A 22958-nucleotide genomic window follows, 5' to 3' on the forward strand; every position below is an offset into this window, starting at 1 on the left:
GGTGTATTTCTGCTTTAGAGGATTCTTCTTCTACTTTTGTATGTTTCAGTCATAGTATTTAAAGGGTTTATTTTTCAAACATGCATATCATTCCTACCACCATTGATGATATTTATGCTACAAATGTATGCAGAGGGAAAACACTCCTTATGCTTTTAAAAGTAGTTTATATAAATATTGCAATAATAGAAGTATGCAGATGGCTGTCCAGTATTTTTCTGTGCTAAAGTTCTTCTGTAAACTCACTTTGTAGTCAAGACAGATGAGTTTTTTGTAAGTTTATTTTTCTCAAACCAAGGAATGCAATTAGGTGACTTTTATCTAAAACACAAATCTGCTGACTTGATGTCAAAGTTTGGAAAATGAGGAAGCAGGCAATGGTTACAGCAAGAATTGCCTAGACTGCAACTGTATTGGTGCTTATTCCTAATTATGTGCTTTATACTATAGGATGATTATACGGGAAAACTGTGGAAAGCATACAGTGGCTATATGCAAGCAGAAAAGAGCATGAAGAATGATGGACACAAATCCCCTACAGGAAAATATATAGAAAGCTATAAAAACATTATTCCTCTTATAGGATGACCTGGCAGTATCCTCTGCTAGCGAGGTTTTCATCAAAGCCAAAGTGATGATTTGTATGTTAAAATCATCTTGCGTACAACACAAAGAGCGGTAACATATGTGCTTGAAAAAAAGTACTATAACATAGCGATGTACCAATATAGAGATGGGAGATGTTAGATAAGTATGCATGTTTTCCATAAAACAGAACTGGAGTATTGCCAACAAATGATGAGCAGTTTAGCCTGTGAGGAAGTAGCTTCAGCAGGCTTTCTTCCATAAGCTCATTTTACTGTAAAATACGTCTTCTAGTGGATCCGTTGCTGTTCTGGCCTTTGGGTGATTTCTGTAGAATTGTCAAAACTGAAAAGAGATGTGGACTTATAAGTCATATGCATGCTTGACATTTTTGAAAACTACACCCTGAACTACATATCAGACCAGACAAGATATGTTTATATGGAAAGCTAAGAAATATTCAGGACTTTGCTATGCAGATTTACCATTTTTGGTTGTTGTTGGTGGTGTTTTTTTTAATGACGAGGTAAGGGACAAGGAAAAAAAAATAGACATAAATCCCAGAGTATGCCAATAGAAATATTTTACTTTTCACACACTTTTCTGTGGTAGGAAAGTAACACATTATTTTTTATTAAGTATGTCTACTGAACAATTCTTTAAATCATTATTTTCTCTTCCTCTCCAGATTAGTTCACATGCACATCAATTCATATGTAAACCTCATCTGTTGTTTGGGTGTTTGGCATTTTTTGTTGTTGGCTTGGTTTGATTTCTGTTCTTTGAGGTTTTTTTTTTTAATTGTTAAAAAAAAAAAAAAAGTACCTCCACTGAAGCAGCAAATTCATATGCAAAGACTTTCTAGATCATCTCCAAATAGTTCTGGATCGTCTGACATAGACCAACATCTCATACTACAAAGGCCATGATATGGTCTAAGAAAAACACAATTGACAAACTAGCTGGAAACCCCAGAGTTGTAGCCACAAATCTCTTTTGGTGTTCTAAATTGATTCCTGCCCTTCCTGCAGCTTTGAGAGCTGGCACCGGCACACTACTTGCTGATGTGCACAGAAACGAAACTTGTGATAACACCATGAGAGTCATTAGAGGGGGAATGACATCAGGTGACCTCAGCTGGTTGGCAAACCAATTTTCAGGCAGAATATGGGCCATCAGGGGCAAGCAGCAGATGAGCAGGAGGGGGAATTTTTTTCTGGTTCATAGCTCTTGTACTTGAGTACCTCTTTTCCATCTTTTCTAACCAGTTCTTTCATCTCTTAAGGCTTATATTGAATAATAAACAAAATCCACTGATTTTGTTTAGATTGACTGTGGCTGAGCCCTTAGAAGTAGAATACTGAAGTATTTTTTAGCTTTTATACAGGGTTTTTTATCTTTAGTATATCTTTTTTCAATATGCATAGTTTGTATTTTAAATGTAGGTCTATTGCACATGAATATATTACAGAATATATTTTTAAAGATAAGCTAACAGTTACTTTTTTCCAACTGGTTAAAAACTTTGTGTCTTTGTTTGCAAATCAAAATAGGTGTCTCCTTGCAGGAAAAAGCTATAACCACAACATTAAAAGACACGGCAAGATACGGTATCTAAGATCAGTTAGGGAATTCCGAGACAATGTTGTCTTCATAAGTTATTAGAAGACTTTGACTTATCATACATTTTGAAAGGTCACTTACCTTATGATAACACAGGCTAACACTTCAGATCCCAGCTTCCTCTTACAGATACCAAGCATCTGAGAAAACCCAGCAGTATAGCACACTGGAGACCACTCAACAGATGTCTGCAACTGATGTCCTCAGATCAAGCTTCATCTACTTCTTAGCATACCTTACTCCAAAGCTGGCATATACGTATATTTGTATATATGTACGGTGTGTACTATTTCTGTACATGCTTTTCAATAGAAAAGTAAGCTTCAAAAGGGATTTAGATCTGTGTCACAATTCACATATATCTGTATTGCACAAATAAGACAGGAGATCATAAGTCATACCACCTTTTCTGCTAAATCTAACACAAAACATATAACATTTTTGCAGCAAGTATAAGTACATTTAAAGCTGGTTGGAAGACAGAAGTGATACGCAGAACCATCCATAATAATTATGCTATTTTTCCAGTATTTCATTCTTGTCCTATCCTAATTTTCCTGCCAGCTAGTCATAGAATGCCCATGCAACTCCTATTGATATATTAGCATAAGATGTTCTGAAAGTTTGTCTTTCTCTAAAAATACACTTGAAATAGCTGAACTTCCTGATCTACTTCTCTCCTTAAAATAAACAGTGAGTGAGATCTGTTTATATTTGAGAAGAAGCTGCTGTGAATATCCTTTAAGTGCTTTTGTAGAAGTGCATTTAACAGCACATATTATTCTAAGTTTTGTATTATGCAATATTCCAAATATGAAAATTCCAAAGGATTTTAATTGGAACATAAAAAGAGCAATATCCTTAATCTGATATGTTAGGATTTCATGATTGTATTTAATATTTTAAAATTTATGAAAATCGTGAATTACAATAGATTCTTTTGGAAAAGGTCCAACATTATTTGTTCTCTAATAGTCTCAAGGACATGATATCTTTTCCAAAAGAAATATAAATCTTATTTAAAAAAACTCAGAAACTTGGTGTGTATATATATATAGAGAGGCTACTTTCCTTTTCAACCTTTTTCATCCACATTCTGATTCCTTTGCCTTTGTCAGCTTAAATTAGGCTTTTAATGTTATTTTAATGTTTTGTATTTAATATCTACTGAAAACGGTCTGGGCCTAATGTTAGCACAGCTGTGAAATTTGATTTTTATCCTCTTTGCTAAAAGACTTGTGGGAGTATAAAGATTTTTATAACACTGCTTCCTAAAGAGGTAAAAATAATCAATATAATAATAAAAAAAAAAAAAAATTGCACAGTACTCCTGACCATAGCAGTGATTAAATAAACACTAGGTAGGGTCACATGCTGCTTGTAAGCTGGTAAGTATAACTTAGCCATTACCATCCCCTCCTGCCTTTTATGTATCAAATTCTGACACTGTGACAGCATCTCTAACACATTGCATAGAGTTATACAGTAATTTAGCAGAATGAACCTCTGGAGGTGATCTGGTCCAGCAAGGCCAACTGAAATTGGGTTGCTCAGGGACATGTCCAGCTGAGTTTTGGATATCTCCACAGAGAATTTAAAAAAATCTCTGCATGTGTTTGAAAATCCTTGTGGAGAAAAGATTATTCATAATATCTAAAAGTTGCACCTTTCATCCATTGCCTTTTATCCTGTCACTGTGTAGCTCTGAGTAAAACCTGGATCTGGTTTTCTGCATCCTCCAGAGTAGATGAAGACAACAGTAAAATATCCCTTTCCCATTCTCTTCTTACTGCTGAGAACAGACCTCAACCTCCTTGAGGGTGTCCTGTGCTCCAGCCTGGTGGCCCTCTGATGGGCTTTCTCCAGCACCTCACCGCCTGACTTACACTAACTGGGGAGCAGAAAATGGACACAATACTCCAAGTGCCTCCCTCCCCTCCTCAGTGCTGAGCAGAGGGGAACAAACACTTGCCTTGACCTGCACATCCCATGGTCAGCTCACCAATGCCGTTTGTCTGGAAATTATCTTCAGTTTTCTTCAGAAATGTTTTGGTTGCAGTTAAGAGATGGTCATAGCTGGGATATGCTGCCAGTTCCTGAATGGGACAGAAATGACTAAGTGGATGCGTGCAGGGGCTGTCTTACTGTGTGACTAAATTGATTTCTTCCCTAGTTTCCATTTCTCCCACGCTCCTGCCTACAAAAGTCACCTTGTTTAGCCTAAGACAGGAACTATGAGCTCTCAGCTTCTCCAAGATGACGGCCACCTCTTGTTAGCCCCCTTTGCAAACAAGAGCCTTCGGGCTGGAAACAAGCCACCCATTATCTCGTGGCGAAGACAAAGGAGAATCCCAGAGTGCTAGCCCATGGCCTGACTGCTTCTCACCATCTGCACTCTTTGCAGATTTCCATGGGCTACCTGGTGTACAATCTGTTTTCATGGCACCCTTCTGCCTTTACCTGGGCTCCCCTACTCTAGTGGAGCTTACATCCAAGCTTTTACATCCCACACTGCTTTCTCTGAGGGCCTGGTCACAGCCTTCTCTCTCCAGAACCAGACTCTGAGCAGTTTGAGGAAGCACCTCACACTACATATTATAGCACTTTTCACTCTCAGGTCAGGTTTGATTGGTACCGCATTATTTTGGTAAGAAGATCCCCTCAGTCTGTGTTACCCAAGGGGGATAGGGACAAGTATTAAGGGGGATGGAGACTCACATCTGCTGAAGCTAAAGGAATTTTGCAATATTGCAAAACAAGCCAGGTCCTCTCCACCCAGCTTCTTTCTCAGTATAGAAGAGTTCCCTCTTCTTCACTCTGCAAAGGCAGAAGCAGGAGACAATGCCCAGTCTGGCAAGGCTGATTCCTGCTTCCTGCCTTCAGGATAACTCGCTATACTCCATCCCGGGTACTCACTGGCAGGTGTCTAAGCCACCTTACATTATTTCAAGGAACTGGCCCCAGACTAAGCAAGGTTGTGGACTACAGATACTTCCACTGCTGGCATAAGATTGGAAGCAATGAACTTGGCCATTCTGCAGGAAGTTTGTTTTGTTTTTCTGAAGGAATCTCAGCCAGAGCCATGTATAGAGGCAGTGGTTGCACCTCCTGCTGATCCCTCACCATGTCCTCTTCAATGTCATCTCCATCTCCAGTGTGTCTGGGCCCTCAGTGACCTAGCAAAACTATTCCGTCCTAAATGTTCTCCCCGTGTGCTCACTTCTTACCCTTCTTCTCTATATCTTTCCTCGTTTAGACTTTCTCCCTTTATCCAAGCTTGACAGGCAGAGGAACCAGAACCACTTTTCCAGGAAGGAGTGAATGCCTACTTCTGCACCACAGGGGTGTCTCTCCCACTGCTGATGCAGATGGTACAGCAACTTCTCATCAGGTCTTTGTTGAAAATACTTATTTGATGGGGCAGGCTCATGTCAATCTTTCCCAAGATGGTCTGGGCTCTGGGAAAATGTTCTTTCTTCAAAAGGTCAATGGGAAGTCCTTCATGCTCCAATCAAAGAGCTGACAACTTCCCTTTTCCTCCTTACATCCCTGTCTGCTCCAAGGCCCCTCAGTGATCACAGGGATGACACACTCAGTGATTTGAGGGGCCAGTCATGTGGGTGGACTTCTTTTAAGGGCTAGGGTACAACAGGTGGGCTGTCAGGTGGCTGGTGACAGCAGGAGGCTATTGGAAGATACTGTGCTTCTATTTCCTGTCTCCAGGATTTGAAGTCTTCCATTGAAGCTACCCACTGGGTGGCTTCTCCAGGAATATGTGGAAACTGCTTAGTATTCCAAGATCACTTTCATCCCAGTTCAACGGGAAAGCTTGCACATACACCTCTTGTTCATCATTCTCTCACACTTGATGATTTTTCAAAGAGAAATTAGGAAATGTCAGTAAAGATAAGTTTCTCATTAACATTTAAAATTAACCAGAAAGAGTATTTGTTCCATATGTATTCTGAGATCTCTAGGTGAGGGTGAAAATATGGCACTGAAGTAAAATATATTTTACAATTACATTTTCAGTTATTCTACTTGTAACTTTTGTCACCTTCATTTTTAATGTGTTAATGTCTATTTAGCATGTTTTTTCTCGATAAGACAAATATTGATCACTCATGATCAAGACATCTGTCATTTTGTACAGGTAATTTATAAAATACTCAACATAAGACAAGATCAAAATTATAAGCCACTTTTCTTATATTATAGTGTACTCTAACTAGTAATATTACTTAAATCAATAATCTCCATAATGTAATGGCATCTAAGATATTTCGTATCAGTGCTGGAATTGTTGAATAACATTAGCCCATTTCATGTACAGTTGAAGGTCATAATAGAAGTTAATTAATTGCAATAAATGAAAATATTTTCTAAACTGATATATCACACTGTTTACTTGGTTGCTTAAAAGTAGTCATCTACTATGACCTGTACTTCAAAAGAAATAACTTTACAGAATTGTGTTTAAAATTATGTAGAGGAGTGCAACAGTGTAGTTTCCATCATTACTAAGAAGCAAAAGCTTGAAAAATCACATTCATATAAACTCACAATCAAACTTTGATAATGCATGTATTACAATAGCAATAGAAGAAATATACTAACGCCTTAATTGTTATAGTTGTACTTTTACTTACAGCCATAAAGGTTAAATGAGAAGATTTGAAGAGAGTTTAAATAATAGGGTATTACTGTAACTTTTGCAAATGAAACTGCTACTCTATTATTTGACCTTTTAGTTAGTGTATGCAGGTGGTTGTCAGAAGCACTTCAGCTTGGTTTTTGGTAGAATATTGGTATTTTTTACTAAAATAACCTTGGCTAAGCTAATATCAAGAAGTAGTTCTTCTATGTTACTAGAAAACCAAGATATTACTTGTCTATATAAAATTAGTTCCAATAGATATTCAACTAGTAACACTGTTGAATGTGTTGCAACTGGCAACCAGAATTGTTTAGGCAGGATTTTTATATTCACTGGTTTTAGTTTGATAGAAAAAGACATCTCTGTGTGCATGTGAGCTATCCACCAGTAGGTAAAGCAGATGAAAAGCAAAAGCAAAAACAAAAGCAAAAGCAAAAACAAAAACAAAAAAAGAAACAAAAACACCACAACCTGCTAAAACTTTTTACATTATGTATTTGGTGTACTTGGGGGGAAAAAAAAAAATCAATAATTTTAATAGTTTGGGTCCATTGTTTTTAACAAATTTTATCTGAGAGACAAAGAATAGACAGTATTATGAGTACTTGTCTTCTGTGAGCCATGAATTGCCATGCCTATCTGTGCAGATGCATGGAAAGCGAAGAGAAGTGAAGGAAGAACAGGAAGGTCAATGTAAAAAGTTGCTAAAAAAGACATAGTAAAAGACCTGAAGAGAAGACTCAATTTAATTCAGGAAGTAACAAGGACTCGGTGAAAGGGTTATGGTGCATTTTTTACTCTCAATTTCCACAGCTCTCTATTATTATCCCAGCTGATACTACAATGACTGTAGAGGTAGAGTTACCAAACAGTGTACCACTACCAAAACTAAAATATGCATAGCTTTTGTTCATTACAATCAGTTCTTACTCTTAAGAAAATGTTGACTCATATGCTAGACTTCTTCCTTATCTGCCTTGAAAAGCAGTACAGGGTTGTTAGATTTCACCTTAGAAACCTCTTACAAGGCCAAAAGAATTATATGGTTAACATTGCATTGGGTTAACTGGAATGTTTTCTTTACTGTGTGAAGAAATACAGTATTACCTATTCTTCCACTTCCTTATCAGCACTGAGTTTCTTCAGCTTTGAAATGAGAATTTATTACTGCCAATCTAAAGATGAGTGCTATGTTGGCACACAGAGGAAAAACTATCAACATACACCTTTGTTTCATGTGCTCAAAAATCTCTGAATAGACCATTCCTCCCTATTTGCTGTAAAACCCCATTTAAAATGTCATTGAGAATACAGGAGGTCTTTAAAGGGATACAGAAATACGTCTGTGGAAACATTTTCTCTCCCTTTAAACATCTTGAAGGTAAGGGAGAGAGGTCTGGAGTTTATCCCCTCAAAAAAAAAAAAAAAGCAAGAAAACTTAAAAATTAGGGACCTAGCTAAAAAGTAATAGTTACAAATTATCAAACACATTTATATGATGTTGCCATCAACATATATTTAGCCAGCTATACGTTGTCAAGATAGAACATCAGGGAAGGTAAAACTTCAGGCTTTCATAGACTCGTGAATCAATGTTTGAAATCCTCTGGATTAAAAATGTATGGACTGTGAGTGCACTACTCCAGTTTTACAGAGATGAAACTTCATTGATTTCTGGCATGAGAGTATTGTACTGATAAATCAGACTTCTGCATTTCCTACAGATCTAACACAATGTTTTCTAAGGCTACTCAAGAAAAAAAAATCAAACAAACAAACAAACAAAAAACCCACAAATGACAACACCACCTCCTCTCTGAAAAAAAAAAAAAACAAACAAAAAGTATTTATTTCATACTATATACTGGTTTTAAAATGTATCCCTTGAACACATCATGAAAGTGGAAAAGAAAAAAAAGTTGTACTTATTTTGTAGTGACCTGAATTTAGCATCAGATGTTAAAATCAAGACATGAAATTTTGGTAGAGAGATAAAAGTCAGAACAGAGACCTGACCACATGCCGGATGATATTAGTGGCAGATGTGATCGTCAGAAGTGTGATGGCATTTCCTCTGAATAGGCGAATGTACTCTTCAAACTTTGATGTTAACATGATTAGCAATGAAAGTATGCTTTGTTCCTTTGCCTTCACATGGTCTCAATATTGGCAGTTATCGTTTACTTGTATTTTTAAATCAAATATTATCCTGCCCTGTATTCGTGTGCAGATGCTTTGCACAATGCTGCTTTTTCTGTTGGACCTAAAAGAAAACTGCGAACCAGTGTACTGAAGAGGGGCTAAATATATATATATTTTTTCTCTTTTCCTTGATACAAGCATTTGTATTTCCTAGTCTTATACTGCAAGACCCAGTACCATGCTTTCCACTTCACACCAATATTCCTGATACTTTGTCCATTGCCCCCAGACAGTCATTAATTGACTGCAAACACAACTTTATTGCAAAATGACTGCAGCTTTAATAAGGAACAGGATTTACAAGTAATAACATAATCAATATAACACAATATATCACATAATTAAGTAAGATTCTTACAAGCTCTGCCCGTATCCTGAAATTTACAGAACGTCTTTGCGGTCAGTGATAGCAGTTGCCCAAAAAAGATACAAAACATGATTTCTAAAGTGGGAAAATACATATCTCCTCTAAACTGAAGGAAAGATGTCTTGTTTATCCCACAAACACCCTCCTCAGTCACCTAAAAATTCTCATTCATCCATCTTAAAATATAACAACTGTGTAAGAATTCTACCATAATGAAAGTTAGAATAGCAAGCTATGTTCTTGAGGAAATACTGGGACTGACTCTTCTATTCAGACTCCTGGAAGACAGTGATTCTTCCTGTATTTAACATTACTTGCATGAGTAAAGATGGCACATTTGAACTTAGAGTGACTGGAAGGGACTAATAAGTGAAATATGGAAAAGAGTGCCAAATGTTTCACTGGACTGCACCGAACAAAATAGAGAAAATGTTAAGTCTTACACATTAGAACACCCTTGAATGTTTTTCAGCTGCTGCAATAAATCTGGGTATACTTACAAGGTTCTGTGAACCTAAAATAGAGTTTACTATTTCCATGAACTCTTATCTGTACATGAATGAATGACTCTTGAAATGACTGAATCTATTCAAATACTATTGATGTTGCAATGTCCTTGAACACATAAATTCCCAAAATCTTGCAAAAATTGTCTTTGATGTTTTCATGTTTCTTCTTTTTTAGCCAAAATATCAATTATTCTTACTACAGTGGACACATGCCAACCTGGAAAGCTATGTCTACACTGTCTTTTTTGTAATTTGGTTCTGTGGACAGCCCTGAGGTCAAATTCCCTAACCAAACTCCCTTGTTTTCATCTAGGTTTTAAATGTTCTCTGGGGCATAGTAAGCATGTTGCTGCTTGAACAGGGAAATAGATGGCAAACAAACATGGAAGTGTCCAACACCTCCAGCATACACTCCCATACAGCCTCAATACCTGTTCTCTGCAGTGCCCCTTCTGAAAAACCTAATCTTATCCACACCTCTCTCTCACACACACAAAAAAAGCCCCTAAACAATTTTGTAGCATAAGATCATGAGTTTTTCACATCATGTCCCTATACCTCCTTTCTGCACACAAAGTGTATCTCTTCAAAAAGACATGGCACACATTGACCTCTTAATTCTAAGTATAGCAGCCAAGCAAATGACAATATGCTGCCTCTGGGAAATCATCAACTCGGGAGAAAATCTGGACAAAGTTAGTTTAGGAGCATGGTATGGTAACATCAGTTGCAGCAATTCCAGTTCTAAGGAGAGTACTGTCAGTTTGGATCAAGTCAACCTAATGTAGAGAGGAAAATAGTAAGAAAAGCCAATGGAGCTTCACAAACCAATGGGAGTAACTCTGCCTGGAAGGGTGCAATGTATAAAGAGCTACGTATAAAGAAACTACTGTGCAGCTCATTCTGTTCTTGGAATGGAAGATGGGAACACAGATTTCCAAACTAGTAACTCAGAACATAATGGAGGAAAGTAGGACAGAAGATGATATCTCCTAAAGAAGGATATTTCAGGAAAGACAGAGAGCAAAACATCTGTCATGCACATAAGTCTATGAGTGACCTCTTGCCACAACTTCCTATTATTTGCTTTGAAGGGACTTGCAACCAATTGACGCAAACCCCTCAGCTTGTTTGGAATCACTGCATAGTGGCATTGAGAGCTATTCCAAAGATATCCACTGCCCAGCACCATGTTTCCAGGCTGGCAACATCTTTCTTCATGCATCTAGAAGTTATTCTTCCTCCACATATCAGTGAATACTACTCACAAGCGGGAGATCAATTACTCTCTCACACTGTGTAGGATACACTTCTGCTACCCGTACAGTCCTCTGAAAATCCTATATTGGGATATTCAGACTATCCCTCTACACCAGATGAGAGGGAATAATTGTCGTGTGCTGATTAACTACTTCACAAGCTACATTTCACAACTTTCTGAGGAAATTCCCTCAACATTTCTAGGCAGCAAGACAATAAAATATTTAAGGAAAGCACATTTACAGAAAAAAAAACCCAAGACAGTGTTCATTCTGTAGAAGAGGAAGTAGAGGGAAGGATGGAGATCAGTTTCAGACCAGAATTCACACAACTGCCCTATGCCTCAGAGGGACCCTCAATTTAAACACAGCACACTTCCATAACTAATCTTGTCCCTGTTGCCTGAACATGAGGATGAACATGGATATAAGCCCAGAATTCCCTCTGGCAGAGAACTGTGTATTATCAAACACAACAAGAAATAACCAGATCAAGAGCTGTGTCCCAGGAGAATCTCACAATCTTACCCACTCTGGACACTTCCTTATGAATAACTGGGCAAACGGCCCAAAGCCTGATCTGGTTAGAATTGCACATCAGGTTTATACATTTGACAACAATAAAATATTTTTTGAACTTTCCAACATGTGTTAGTTCTCTGGGCTTGAGGTCCTTTGGGACTGCCCTTAGCTCTACTGCTGCTTTCTCTGTCTTCCCTGTAAGATCTGCATGCATATGCCCTGATCCTGGGAGATGAGAACCTCTGCACATTTAGGTATGGACTAATGGACTCTTACAGAAGACCTGTAAGACTCAAGTCTCATTCCAAAGGAAGGTCTGAAAGAGATGACTGTCAAGTGTAAACGTTCTCCCGGGGATCAGAGATATGAGTGATTGTACTGCTTCTGACTAGGAGGTGCACAGACAGCATTTTTCTGCCATCCTTTGAAATTGATGGAAAGAGCAGCTGCCATCAGGCAAAAGAGCAGTATTCTTGTATTCCTCTGTTTGGATCAAGGCCAGCAGAAGACTGGACAGGATAACAAGATGTGATGTTTGTAGTGATGACTTGGGAGCAGCATCCCATTTGTCACCTTCTCCCAAAAGTCCAGTAAAATGACATCCTCAATAGTGAGTTGAGGAGTGCTTTCTGATCTAAAGGAATGATGGAGGTGGGCACTCAGTGTGGAAATATTTTTTTTCCCTTGTAGTTTCACAAGAAGTGTAAAAGTGTCAGTTTTTCAGGTAAGAGAGGAGGAGAATGCTTTCAGTTTGGAGAAGGAAAGGAGAGTAGAGGCATGGAGACATGGAGGTCTGGTGTAGAAGACAAGAACCGTCAGGCTGTCTGCTGACAGCAGCCTATTCTTACAGCAACACATGGAAAAGCCTCCTATCTGCTGAGAGGGCACAGGGGAGAAACAAAGAGAATACTATTTGAGAGGGAGGACAAAGAAAGAAAGAACCAAGATAAAAATCTTGAGGACAGTGAAAGGCCCTGAGAAGATGGGATGAAGATGATCGATGAACACAAATGGTCTTCAGCCACACCCCTTCCACTCGAGGAGCAACTGACTGAAGCCACATCCATGGTCACTGAGCCCAGAGTTATGACTGCTTATTGTCAGGAGAGACTGAGCAGAGTGAGGTTTCAAAGATAAGAGACACTTGTCAATCATGCAAGCGAGAACCTTCCATTTTGTGTTGGTGATCATACCCAAGACCCAAAAGACCTGCACTATGGGCACAAATATCATGTACTATCAAAGGGTGCTCTCCACAGAAATATGAACAAACTGAATCAGTTTCTCAAAGCTGGTAAGAGGCTATCAAACAAATGTAAATAGGATCAAGTACTATAAGTAATTTTTTTTTTTTTTTTGAAGAGTGGGAGGGTGCAGGCAAAACGAATAGCATAGTAAAACCAAGAACATGCACACGCCACTTACAATGCAAAAGCAATTAAGAGGGACAAGTTTGTTGGTGAGAACAGCACTTCTGTTATGCTTCTCTGATCCTTCATATACCTTGCATGAATAGGTAAGGGAGGGCTTAGGCAGACTATTGACTTGTCCTGCCTAGGAAAGCCATGTGTTTGGGCATTTCAAGGAGCGAAACCACTTAGCTTTCACATTCCTTCTGAGAGCATCCTCATAACCAGATAGCAGCCACACAAAACATACAGCAAGATCAGACTTCATTAGCTTCCTGGTGGATTTACCACAGATTACCAGAAGTATACAAATTTCCTGTGTTCACAGTAAATCATCTCCTCTTACCTCTTGTCCACATGTAATCACTTAGATTCATAGAGCAGCCCCTAGGAGCAAGGCCTGGGGGAATAATTTCTTCGTTCTCTAACGTACACATGCACACACATATACAATAGTAGAAGACCATATAAATTTAAAAAAAAAAAAGTAGTTGGTGACATGAATTGGTTTCCACTTCCTCCTCTGTTCTACTGCTTTTATATCTTGTAAAGTTAGTAAGAAGATGACTACAGAGAAAATGTAACTTGAGAAGGAATTTATGTGTTACTCTTCTCCAAAGGGAGATGCTGAATTAAAGCATCTATATCCATCTCCTAATCCCTCACACAACCTAAAACATGCCTCTCTGGGATGAAGACAGTATCCATTTTCCCTTTTCCTCTGTGTATAGAAGAACCACATACATGGATACAATTATCATAATCTCACTTTGAAAAACAGAATTTTTCAAGGTTTACCATCTCTTTTAAAACTAATTTTCCAATTTTTAAAATTATTTTATGTATAGTTTTTCGTGTGAAGTTGTAAATTATTTATCCTTTTATAAAAAAACTTGAAGGATTTGCTCTGAAACAGCTGGTAAAAGATCATATGAAGTGCAGTGTGGTAAAAATGAGTGCTGATCTGATCTGTTCATGTCTAATTTACATGTTCCCACTGTTGCTTGCAGTTAATGTGTGGATTTTCTTGAAATCATGTTTGTCAGATACATTCATTAAGGCCTATGAAGTTTTTCCTGTACGTAAATTCAGTGGGCCTGAATAAAGAAATTTAACTTGCCGGTGAATTTTTCATGTTACGTATACTTAGAAAATCTAATCTGGGAGGTTCATTACTAGAACAGTTTTATTACTTCTGCTACTGTATCGTTATCAGACAGGCAACATCCTGAATTTGAGTAGAGGAGACACTTGTTGGTTTGTTTGGTTTCTTTTTATTTTGCAGCACCTAGAATTAATAGATGGAGTCCACTTCACAGTCACACGTGAAGAATGCAAATAGTTATTCCTAATACCACAGCTCCCAAATTATGTTATTCTAAACGGGTCTTCCTTCATATAACTGTTGTGAGGTGAATTGTTAATATTCTGTTATCAATAGTGATGTCACTAGGCAAATGCAACCGTATCAGAGGGATCAGCCTGAAGTCAAAACTGAAGTTTACAAGGATTAAGATGAAAGAAATCAATATAAATAACGAGAGGGCAGTGCTACAAGGCTCTGCAGTGGTGGACTTGCTAACCCTAAACCCTTCCACCTGAATTCTAACAAGTAAATCAAAGCGCTCATATCTGGATCAAGGCACTTTCCAGCTTTGCTGTAGTGACAGGGGAATGGGCATTACCCAGAAGCTGCAGGGTGATGTTCAGCTGCGGCTAACAAACCACCAGCTCAGCTTTTCTTTTCCACAGGGCAAGCACTCTGAATGCTCCTCCTCCCCTTAACTTGCTGAAACTTGCAGCTGTGATTCACAACCTGACCAACAGTGATAGATAACAAACCACTGACCTTGAGGGCGGCTTTGTGTGTCAGCCTTCTTATTGCGTTGAGTCACCGCACTCCTCGTGTGTGTTATTTTAAGTACCACATTTATCAGCCAGTACCAAACAGAATATGTGGCCATGTGTATTTTATTAGTGGCTTTTGAGTATTAAAACAAAATAAAATAAAATAAAATCAGAAAAAAAATCCATTTCATTTCAAACAAGGCTTGAAGGCCCTGACACACTTTAGAAATCTCCTTGTTTTCAGTTATAACATAAGGAATCTATATGGATGCTAATATGTTTGCATTTGTAGTTTTTCCAGACTTTTTTTTTTCCTCCCAACACACTGCAGTATAGCAATGTCAGAAATACACCATTCCCCATAACAGGACACATCTGTGGTGAATCTGCACAGAAGCAATTAATTTCCTTGTGGTATTTTTACACTGGGGGCTTAATGCAAGTCCCCATTATACAAACAAAAAGCTCTAGACAGCTCCTGCTGCCTGATAAAAAAAAAAAAAATAAAATAAAATAAATCAGATTGAGAAGGGCTGTTTGGCCTAGGACTGCTACAGGCAATGACTTGTAATGAGGCATCCCAACACTAATTATGAAGCTTATTAAAGAGAATTGTCTAAGTTGTACTAAAGTGCACACTATAATCATGTTAAGGGACATGTGTGTACTGAATTGGGGTCCTCCAGTTTCTTCTCTTAGAGAAGCGGACCCACTACTTAATGAAGCCAATTTGGGTCTCCATTTATAGTAGCAATGTTATTGTACTTGGCAGACCGGTCAAGACAAATTTGATGGAGAGGCAGGTGAGAATCCCAGCAGCTTGGTGATAATTCACACATCATAGCCTTCAAAACCAACTAACATCTGCAGGCAAGTGGGCCAAGCAACTGTCAAAACCAAATACTTCCAATCCAGGATTTTATTATTAAACTTCTCTCAAATCTTCACTAAGGCTGAAAAAGCACTATTTCAATGTACTGTTTCCAGAAAGGGGAAAAAAAAAAAAGAAAAAGAGGAAAAAAAATTAATAAAGATGTTAGGAGGCTGAACTGCTGTGAGATTTGTTTAATTATTCCCCACAGTACTGCCCCAGCAATCTGCTGACATTTAGCCCCGACCTTGCAAATCCTCAGTAAATATTAATATATCAACTCAAACAGGGACCGTTGTTTTATTGGTTCACGGAGCTCAGAGAGATTCGCCACAGCAGTGAAAAATAATGTGCAGAACTGAGGAAGAACGGCTCCTTTGATATCACCTTCTGCTGCACACATGTGCTGGGAGCATCAACAAAATGGAAATTCTGTTACTTTGCCACAGCTGTAGAGTGACACTTCAGATGCCTTTGCTTTCCTTTGTACAGCCTGCTGGAATAATCCCAAAACCACAGTGGCAAGAGATTAGAAAACACACACACGCGCGCGCGTGCGCGTGCACATATACACAGACACACAGAGGGAAAGGGGGAGAGAGAAAGAGATCACATTTTATTATCTGACACAGTGGAAATTTTAATAATGTTAAGCTCCCATCTTAAAACCTAATAAGCTTTGTCCAGAACAATGAGCGCGCTAATAAGAACTGAGGAGAGCTCAGCACAATCCACTGGAATCTGTTTACTACGGTGACTTTGCTGCTTGCTTCCATAAGCGCCGCATAAACTTCTTTTTTCTCCAAACAGTTGCCCCTATTGACTGCTTCCTAATGTATTTTATGTGCCTACCGGTCCTCACAAATCCTGACAAAATACCCCAAATTTATTTTCTCCTTTTTATTTGCTTGCCTCGAATGTAAATGTACATTATTAAAATATCTTCTCATAACTACACTGCCATTACTAATAGACGACTGTTTGATGTGGGTCAATACTGCATCCAAAATTCTTGGGTTTAGGGGAAAGGGCTGCTGTGCAACATTTGGCATTCAGATGTATTGAGCTGCAGAGTTAATGCGTGATTAATTTTATTCATAAAAATGTTAATCACTTCATTGTGAGATCTTTTTAACATTCTGTGCACCGAACACCTTTTAACTTCTTTTTTCACACAAGCTCACAAATGTATTTAATATTTTCAAACATTCTGTTATTACCAATAACGCTGGTAATTAAACATACATTTAAAATGCAATAAAAAGCTGGCAAATAACGGCACAGCACCGAACACAAATGGAAGCCCGTTGCCCGCTGCCTCCCCCATGCACCCTCCCGCTTGGCAGCAACTGACCAGTTTCTTTAATGTGCACTTGTTTGTAGAGTCCCGAAGGCATTTTTTTTCCTCAAGCTTCAACCCTCACTGACACAGCCAAATATCATGAAAATAATACAACCCTGTAGTACATTATAGATGGTTCTAAAAACACTTCTGCTCTCAGGGAGGGAAAGATCACAGTACCGGGCACATTGCAGCAGGTTGAGGGCTCTGGGGGTTTTGGTTTGGGTTGGGATGGGGTTTTTTTTTTGAGACAAGCACTCAAGCCTCATCCAAGAGTGGTGTCAGGCATTGGTGGGTGTGCCGGCTGCACTCCCTGACTTCTTGTTTCCAGCTGGGCAAGGCTATTGTGAGCGTATTCAGCCAATGCACTCATGAAACTGGATAAATGGATTAGTGGATCAGAGACACCATCGGCATCTTCAAAAGGAAAACAGCAGCCTGCAAAAAGACTGACATTTGTGTACTGGGGCAGAGGGTGTGTGAATGCTCTGCCTCCTCCAAAGGGACAAGACAGTGATAAACTTTCCACACTGACCACCTCACTTTGTGCTACAATTGACCAACAAAATAAATGGATTGCTTCATTGTTTTTGAACCGTAGGCAGCACAGGGAAAGCGCTACTTGTGCAGCAACAAAGGACAATGTATTGTGTGGGGCCAACAGCTCAAAATAAAACCTTTAATTATCTACAGGTCAGCCATAAATCTGGAGTAAAAATAAATGTTACTTTTTAAACCTGCCTTTAATTCTGCACGGAGTTTACGCCGGCACTTTGTATTCTCAGGAGAGGCACCACCGGTGCCTATCGGTGTGCGTCCCACATTTGCATTTTTGCATTAGCGTGGCTCCAAAGGCACATGTCGGGATACAAGTTTGGCTATCAGACATGAAGGATGTCTATAATGCTAATTAAAGTAAGTAAAAACAGATAAATGATGTATTTTTTCTGCTTTTTTTTGCAAACACTCATGCACGTATTCTCTTTACGTACACAAAAGAGAAGCCAAAACTAATATTAATAAAGGTGACGAGACTCGAGTAAATTAATTCCTCACAGAAGTACATTGTTTAGTTTTAAGAGCTCATATTTTCTAAGTCTTAAATTTTGAATACCCATTTCTATGGGCTTTTCAGTCTCCTGGTACTTCCAGCGATTCCTGTCCACATGGCTGGTTTTACAGGCAAGCTATGAACGGCACTGCATGGGGGCACCGCACAATGGGGAACACCAACCTCGCCAGGAGCCGTTTCTGTAACTTCTCACTGGAAAACACGCTACACAGGCCATGTTTATTACATGTTCCAGCATTTTACTTGATTTGTTAGTCCCAGGTAAGATTTACTGCTGAAATGTAAAACTTGGCAGCTCCAATCCTGGAATCGGGCCCCATGTCCCTCATTGCCACAGTCCCCACAAAGCTGGCGCTGGGCTCAGGCCCCGCTGGTCACCTCCATGGCCCTTCCTGGCAGAGTGGGACCAGCAGTCCCGGACGGCATGACTCCACACAACCTTCTGCTCCCCATGGGCCAGCAGGGATCTGCCCCAGATGGTTTAGGCCCATGATTGCCTGACCCACTGCAGGTTGCCGGGTTTCAGGGCCCGCGGGTGGCATGTGCAGGCATGGTGGGTACCCCTCCATGCGCCAGCAGCCTGTGGGGAGGTGGATGGTGCGAAAAGTGGGACTTTGGCACAGGGTGGTCATTGAAATGGCAGGGGGGCCTTCCCCCACAAATTGACCCCTGGGAGCCAGAGGAAGGTGGACACGTGACAGGGCCGGTGTTTTGAGGCTCTCTTTGGCATTTATGACTCATCAGCCCCGTGCTGCTTGTGTGCCAACAGCCTGTCCAGCGTGCTTCTGCCAGCCACCCCTATTCTTCACACCTTGCCTTTTATGGACATCTGGGAATTAAAAAAATAAAAATAGTTTTTAAAAAAATGATAATAATAATTAGACAGGCAATGGGGACTCCCTTTAACACCTTCACTCCCCAGCCACAATGCAGGCACCTAGCCTTTGCGGGCAGGCTGAGCCCCTTAGCCCAGGCAGGGCACATCGCAGGTCAGCCTGAGTCCCTTTCCTGCCCCGGGGTGCACACCCGACATGGAGGGCGCCGGGCAGTCCGCATTGCCCTGCCTCTGCGTGGCCGAGGGGGATGGGGGGCAAGGACGGGCTCAGGCAACCCTTTCCCCGGGGCCGGGCCGGTGGGGAGATGGCGTGGGGTGGCGGTGGGCGGCCGGGGCTGACCGGAGAGGGGAAGCAGTGTCTGCGGGAGTCCCGCCGGGCGGAACGAATGCCGGACCCGCATTGTCCCCCATCAGTCGCCGGGTCGCTTCAATACGAAGCTGTTTAACACAGGGCCGGTGGCCGGCAGTGGCGAAGAGCCCTCTCTCCTGCCGGCCCCCGCCTCCCCGCCCCCGCCGCTCTCCGCTCTTTTGTAATAGTCTCATCTACAAGGACGATTGAAACTTTATAGTGCATGATTCATAGAGCGGGGCTGCGCTCGGAGCCGCGGTGCATATTACATTAATCAGTGTCAGGCCACTAAAACAGAGATATGAATATGAATTCTCCATATTGCAGGGGAGATAAATGTGCTTGTGAATAATTGATCGGCGTCTCTTAAAAAAAAATAAAAAAAAAAATAAAAAAAAAAAAGCTGGGGAGGGGAGGAAAACGCGGCCACACAATGAAAGTTACGGGGAGATGTGACATGCCCCGCGATGAGGACTGGTGCAAGGGCCCCGGCGGGACCCGGTGGTGGGGGCGGGCGCGGCCCGGGGGCGCCCCCGCCGCGGCTCCTACCGGTCGCTGCCGGCAGCGGCTGCGGGGCTGGTCAAGCTTCGGAAAGAGAGCCTCAAAAACTCAACCCAACCAACAAAAAGAGATGACAGGAGCCGAGAACGAGCAATCATAGGAACGAACGTTTAAACACACGCACCCTGCTAATTTGCTTGTTCCCTTTCTCCGGGCTTTTTTTTTTTTTCTCCTAGTTAAAAATAGATTTATTTTTCAGAACAAAACAGAAAAAGAATGAAAAGAAGAGGCATGTGTACCAATAAGCACGTTTCATAACTACGTCTCAGTGACAAAGCTAAATCCTCGTAAAGCTGCCGTTTGCTTTTAGTGTGTCCTGCCAAATGCTAATTTCGGAGTTTGCTGAACTCGAGATTGTATCAACTTTTCAGTGTTCCCTCTTCACAGATTTCTGCCATTCTTCTGTTAATGCCAAGTAAATAACAACAGAAACAAGACAGGGAGCCAATTTTTACTGGGGACGATGGAGGATTACGTAAACGTGTGAAAAATGTTTACTGTCACACTTTTAAATAGCAAGAAAATGTATCCTGGCGCTCGGTCGCTGTTCTAAAAGAAGTATTAGTCAATGTACCTCACATCCAACTCAATGCAAATTTTCCTATCGACTTTATTTATCAGTTTCAGGTTCCCTCATCTTAAAAAAAAAAAAAAAAAAAAAAAAAGGGAACTAGGACTTTCCAATTTACTCTTATCAGCTCGAAGCATTCCCAATTAAGGCAAATCGTTTAGCTTAAGCTTCTCCTTTATTATTCTCCCTACCGTGTGGTATTTACTGCTAATTTACTGGTATACATCTGCCAGGGCGGATCTCAATGAAAACGGAAAATATGACAGAAAAACTAGAACTTATTTTCCTGCCAAGGTGACGTACACGATCATTCCTAGCACGGCTCACGTGACAAGAGAAACTCAGGAAATATGGAGCCCGTGCTCCCTCCTAAAACCGGCGCGGAGCGGCCCGCGGCGCGGAGCGGGAAGGACGGTGTATGCGCATTTCCCCGGCCCCGCACCGCACCCCGCGGCGCTCCGGGAGCCCCTGAGGGCTCCGTGCGATAATGCGTTGACCACTCGCATGCCTCCGCTCTAGCTGAAACGTCCTCCAGGAGGAAAGGCCACCTCGGTGTGGCTGATGGAGGAAACAAACGAAATCACCTCTTCCCTTCGGGTGACAGCCAGGCTAAGGCGACAGCCTTCGGGGGCTGCTGGGCACTTAGGCACGCACGCACACGAGCGCTTGGCTCACTTGAGCAACTGAGACGCTTCTCAGTTGGCCTTATGACTTTTCGGCTTTGGCTTTTCTAAGGGAAAGCCACTTTGCACTCCTCCTGTCCAGAAAGTTTGGACGCGGCACAAGTACCCTCCGTCCGAGCACTCATCCCGCGGTCCCGGGGGCGCTTCTCCCGTGGCCAGCTGGCAGTCCCCCGGGCAGCCCCCGCCTTCTCCAGCCGGGGCGGAGGTAGGAACCCGGGTGCTTCGTCCCATCCCTGGCAAAAGCTTCGGGCGGAGTGGGGAGAGGCGCTGGAAGGTATCGGCTCGGCGCTGAGCCCGCGGGGCTTCATTCAACCCCGTCCTAACCCCTTCAGCTGTTTGAGGAGGGAAACATCGCAACTGTTGGTGTTACTGGGGAGGGGGGGGAAGAAAGGGGGCTGGGAAAATCAAACAAGCAGATGGAAAAAAAAAAAATCAAGTTCTGCGGCAGAGTCTGCTCTAGAGATCCTGAGGCTTCCACAGGCGGAAAACTGCCAGCCAGATAACTAGTGGGAATTATCACTCTCTGGAGCATAATCAAAACTGGAAGCACGCTCCGGAGGATGTTGCTGGCTTTCTGGCTGAATTAAAGGCGGACAGCCCACCCCCCCAGCACCCTCACACCCGGCTGAGCTGAGTTGCCCGTATCTCCGGCTGCCGCCGGCGCCGGGCGAGGGGACGGCGCCGCCCGCAGCCCACAGAGGGCGCTGCGAGCCCGCCCAAAGCCAGGCCAGCGCCCCGCCGCTCGGCCCCGCTCCGACCCGCTCTCGTCCGCTCGCAGCTGCCCGCCGCTGGCAGGCGGGAAGCGGGAGTGCCCACTTACACACGCACAGAGGACACACACACACACACTCACACTCCTTCGCTCTCCACAATTAAAAGTCCCTTCTTGCCGTTCGTATGCCGCAAAGTAATCCCCTCTCCTCCCTAAGCCAATTTGACACCGCCGCGTTCGCTGCACCTCGCCAGAGCATCACTGCCCGTTTTCCACATGTCCTCTCCCACTTTTGAAGGAGCGGTGCCCAACCAGGACAGTGGGACTTGGCGGCGGAGAGGGGGACCAGGGCTGGCGCTTGGCGGCAGCATCCCGGACCGCCGGATTGTTCAGGACCGGCTGCGGCTCCCCTGAGGAATTTGGGAAGCCGGGCCTAAAGCAGGAGAGAGGCGGCCTGTGCGGGGCTGCAGCTATTTCTTCTGAACTGGTAGGAAGCAGAAAGTGATTCCATCACGTTTACATTAGGACTGATCTGACGCGCCGTTTGTCTTTACAGGCGTGAAGTCTTTTTATTTTTATTTTTATTTTCTTCTTTTTTTTTTTTAAAAAAAGACTTTTTCCACTCTTTTTTTTTCCTCGGAAAGCTATGTTATTACGGTTTGGTTAAAACTGTAATATACTCTTTTGTTGGAAACTCTGCCAACCCAGGACTGCCTGTGATTTCGGAAAAATAAAGCAATTAAAGCCAGAAAGGAAACACATTGATGCTATGCTGGGAGCCGCAGGATGGCAAAAAGAGTCTCTTTTCAGAGAGACGGCGCGCTGTGCACTTCAGCCCTTCAGATATCCCGCACAAAATCTATTTCTCGTCTGATCTGTTTCTCTGATCCATTTGAAAAACGCAAAAAATAGAAGCCTACCACTTCCACTGCTTTGCCAGCAGATCTCTAAGCGACAGTTCACCTAGACCTCTCTTTGCTT

Source organism: Nesoenas mayeri (assembly GCF_963082525.1).
Source record: "Nesoenas mayeri genome assembly, chromosome: 2".
NCBI classification, from domain to species: domain Eukaryota; kingdom Metazoa; phylum Chordata; class Aves; order Columbiformes; family Columbidae; genus Nesoenas; species Nesoenas mayeri.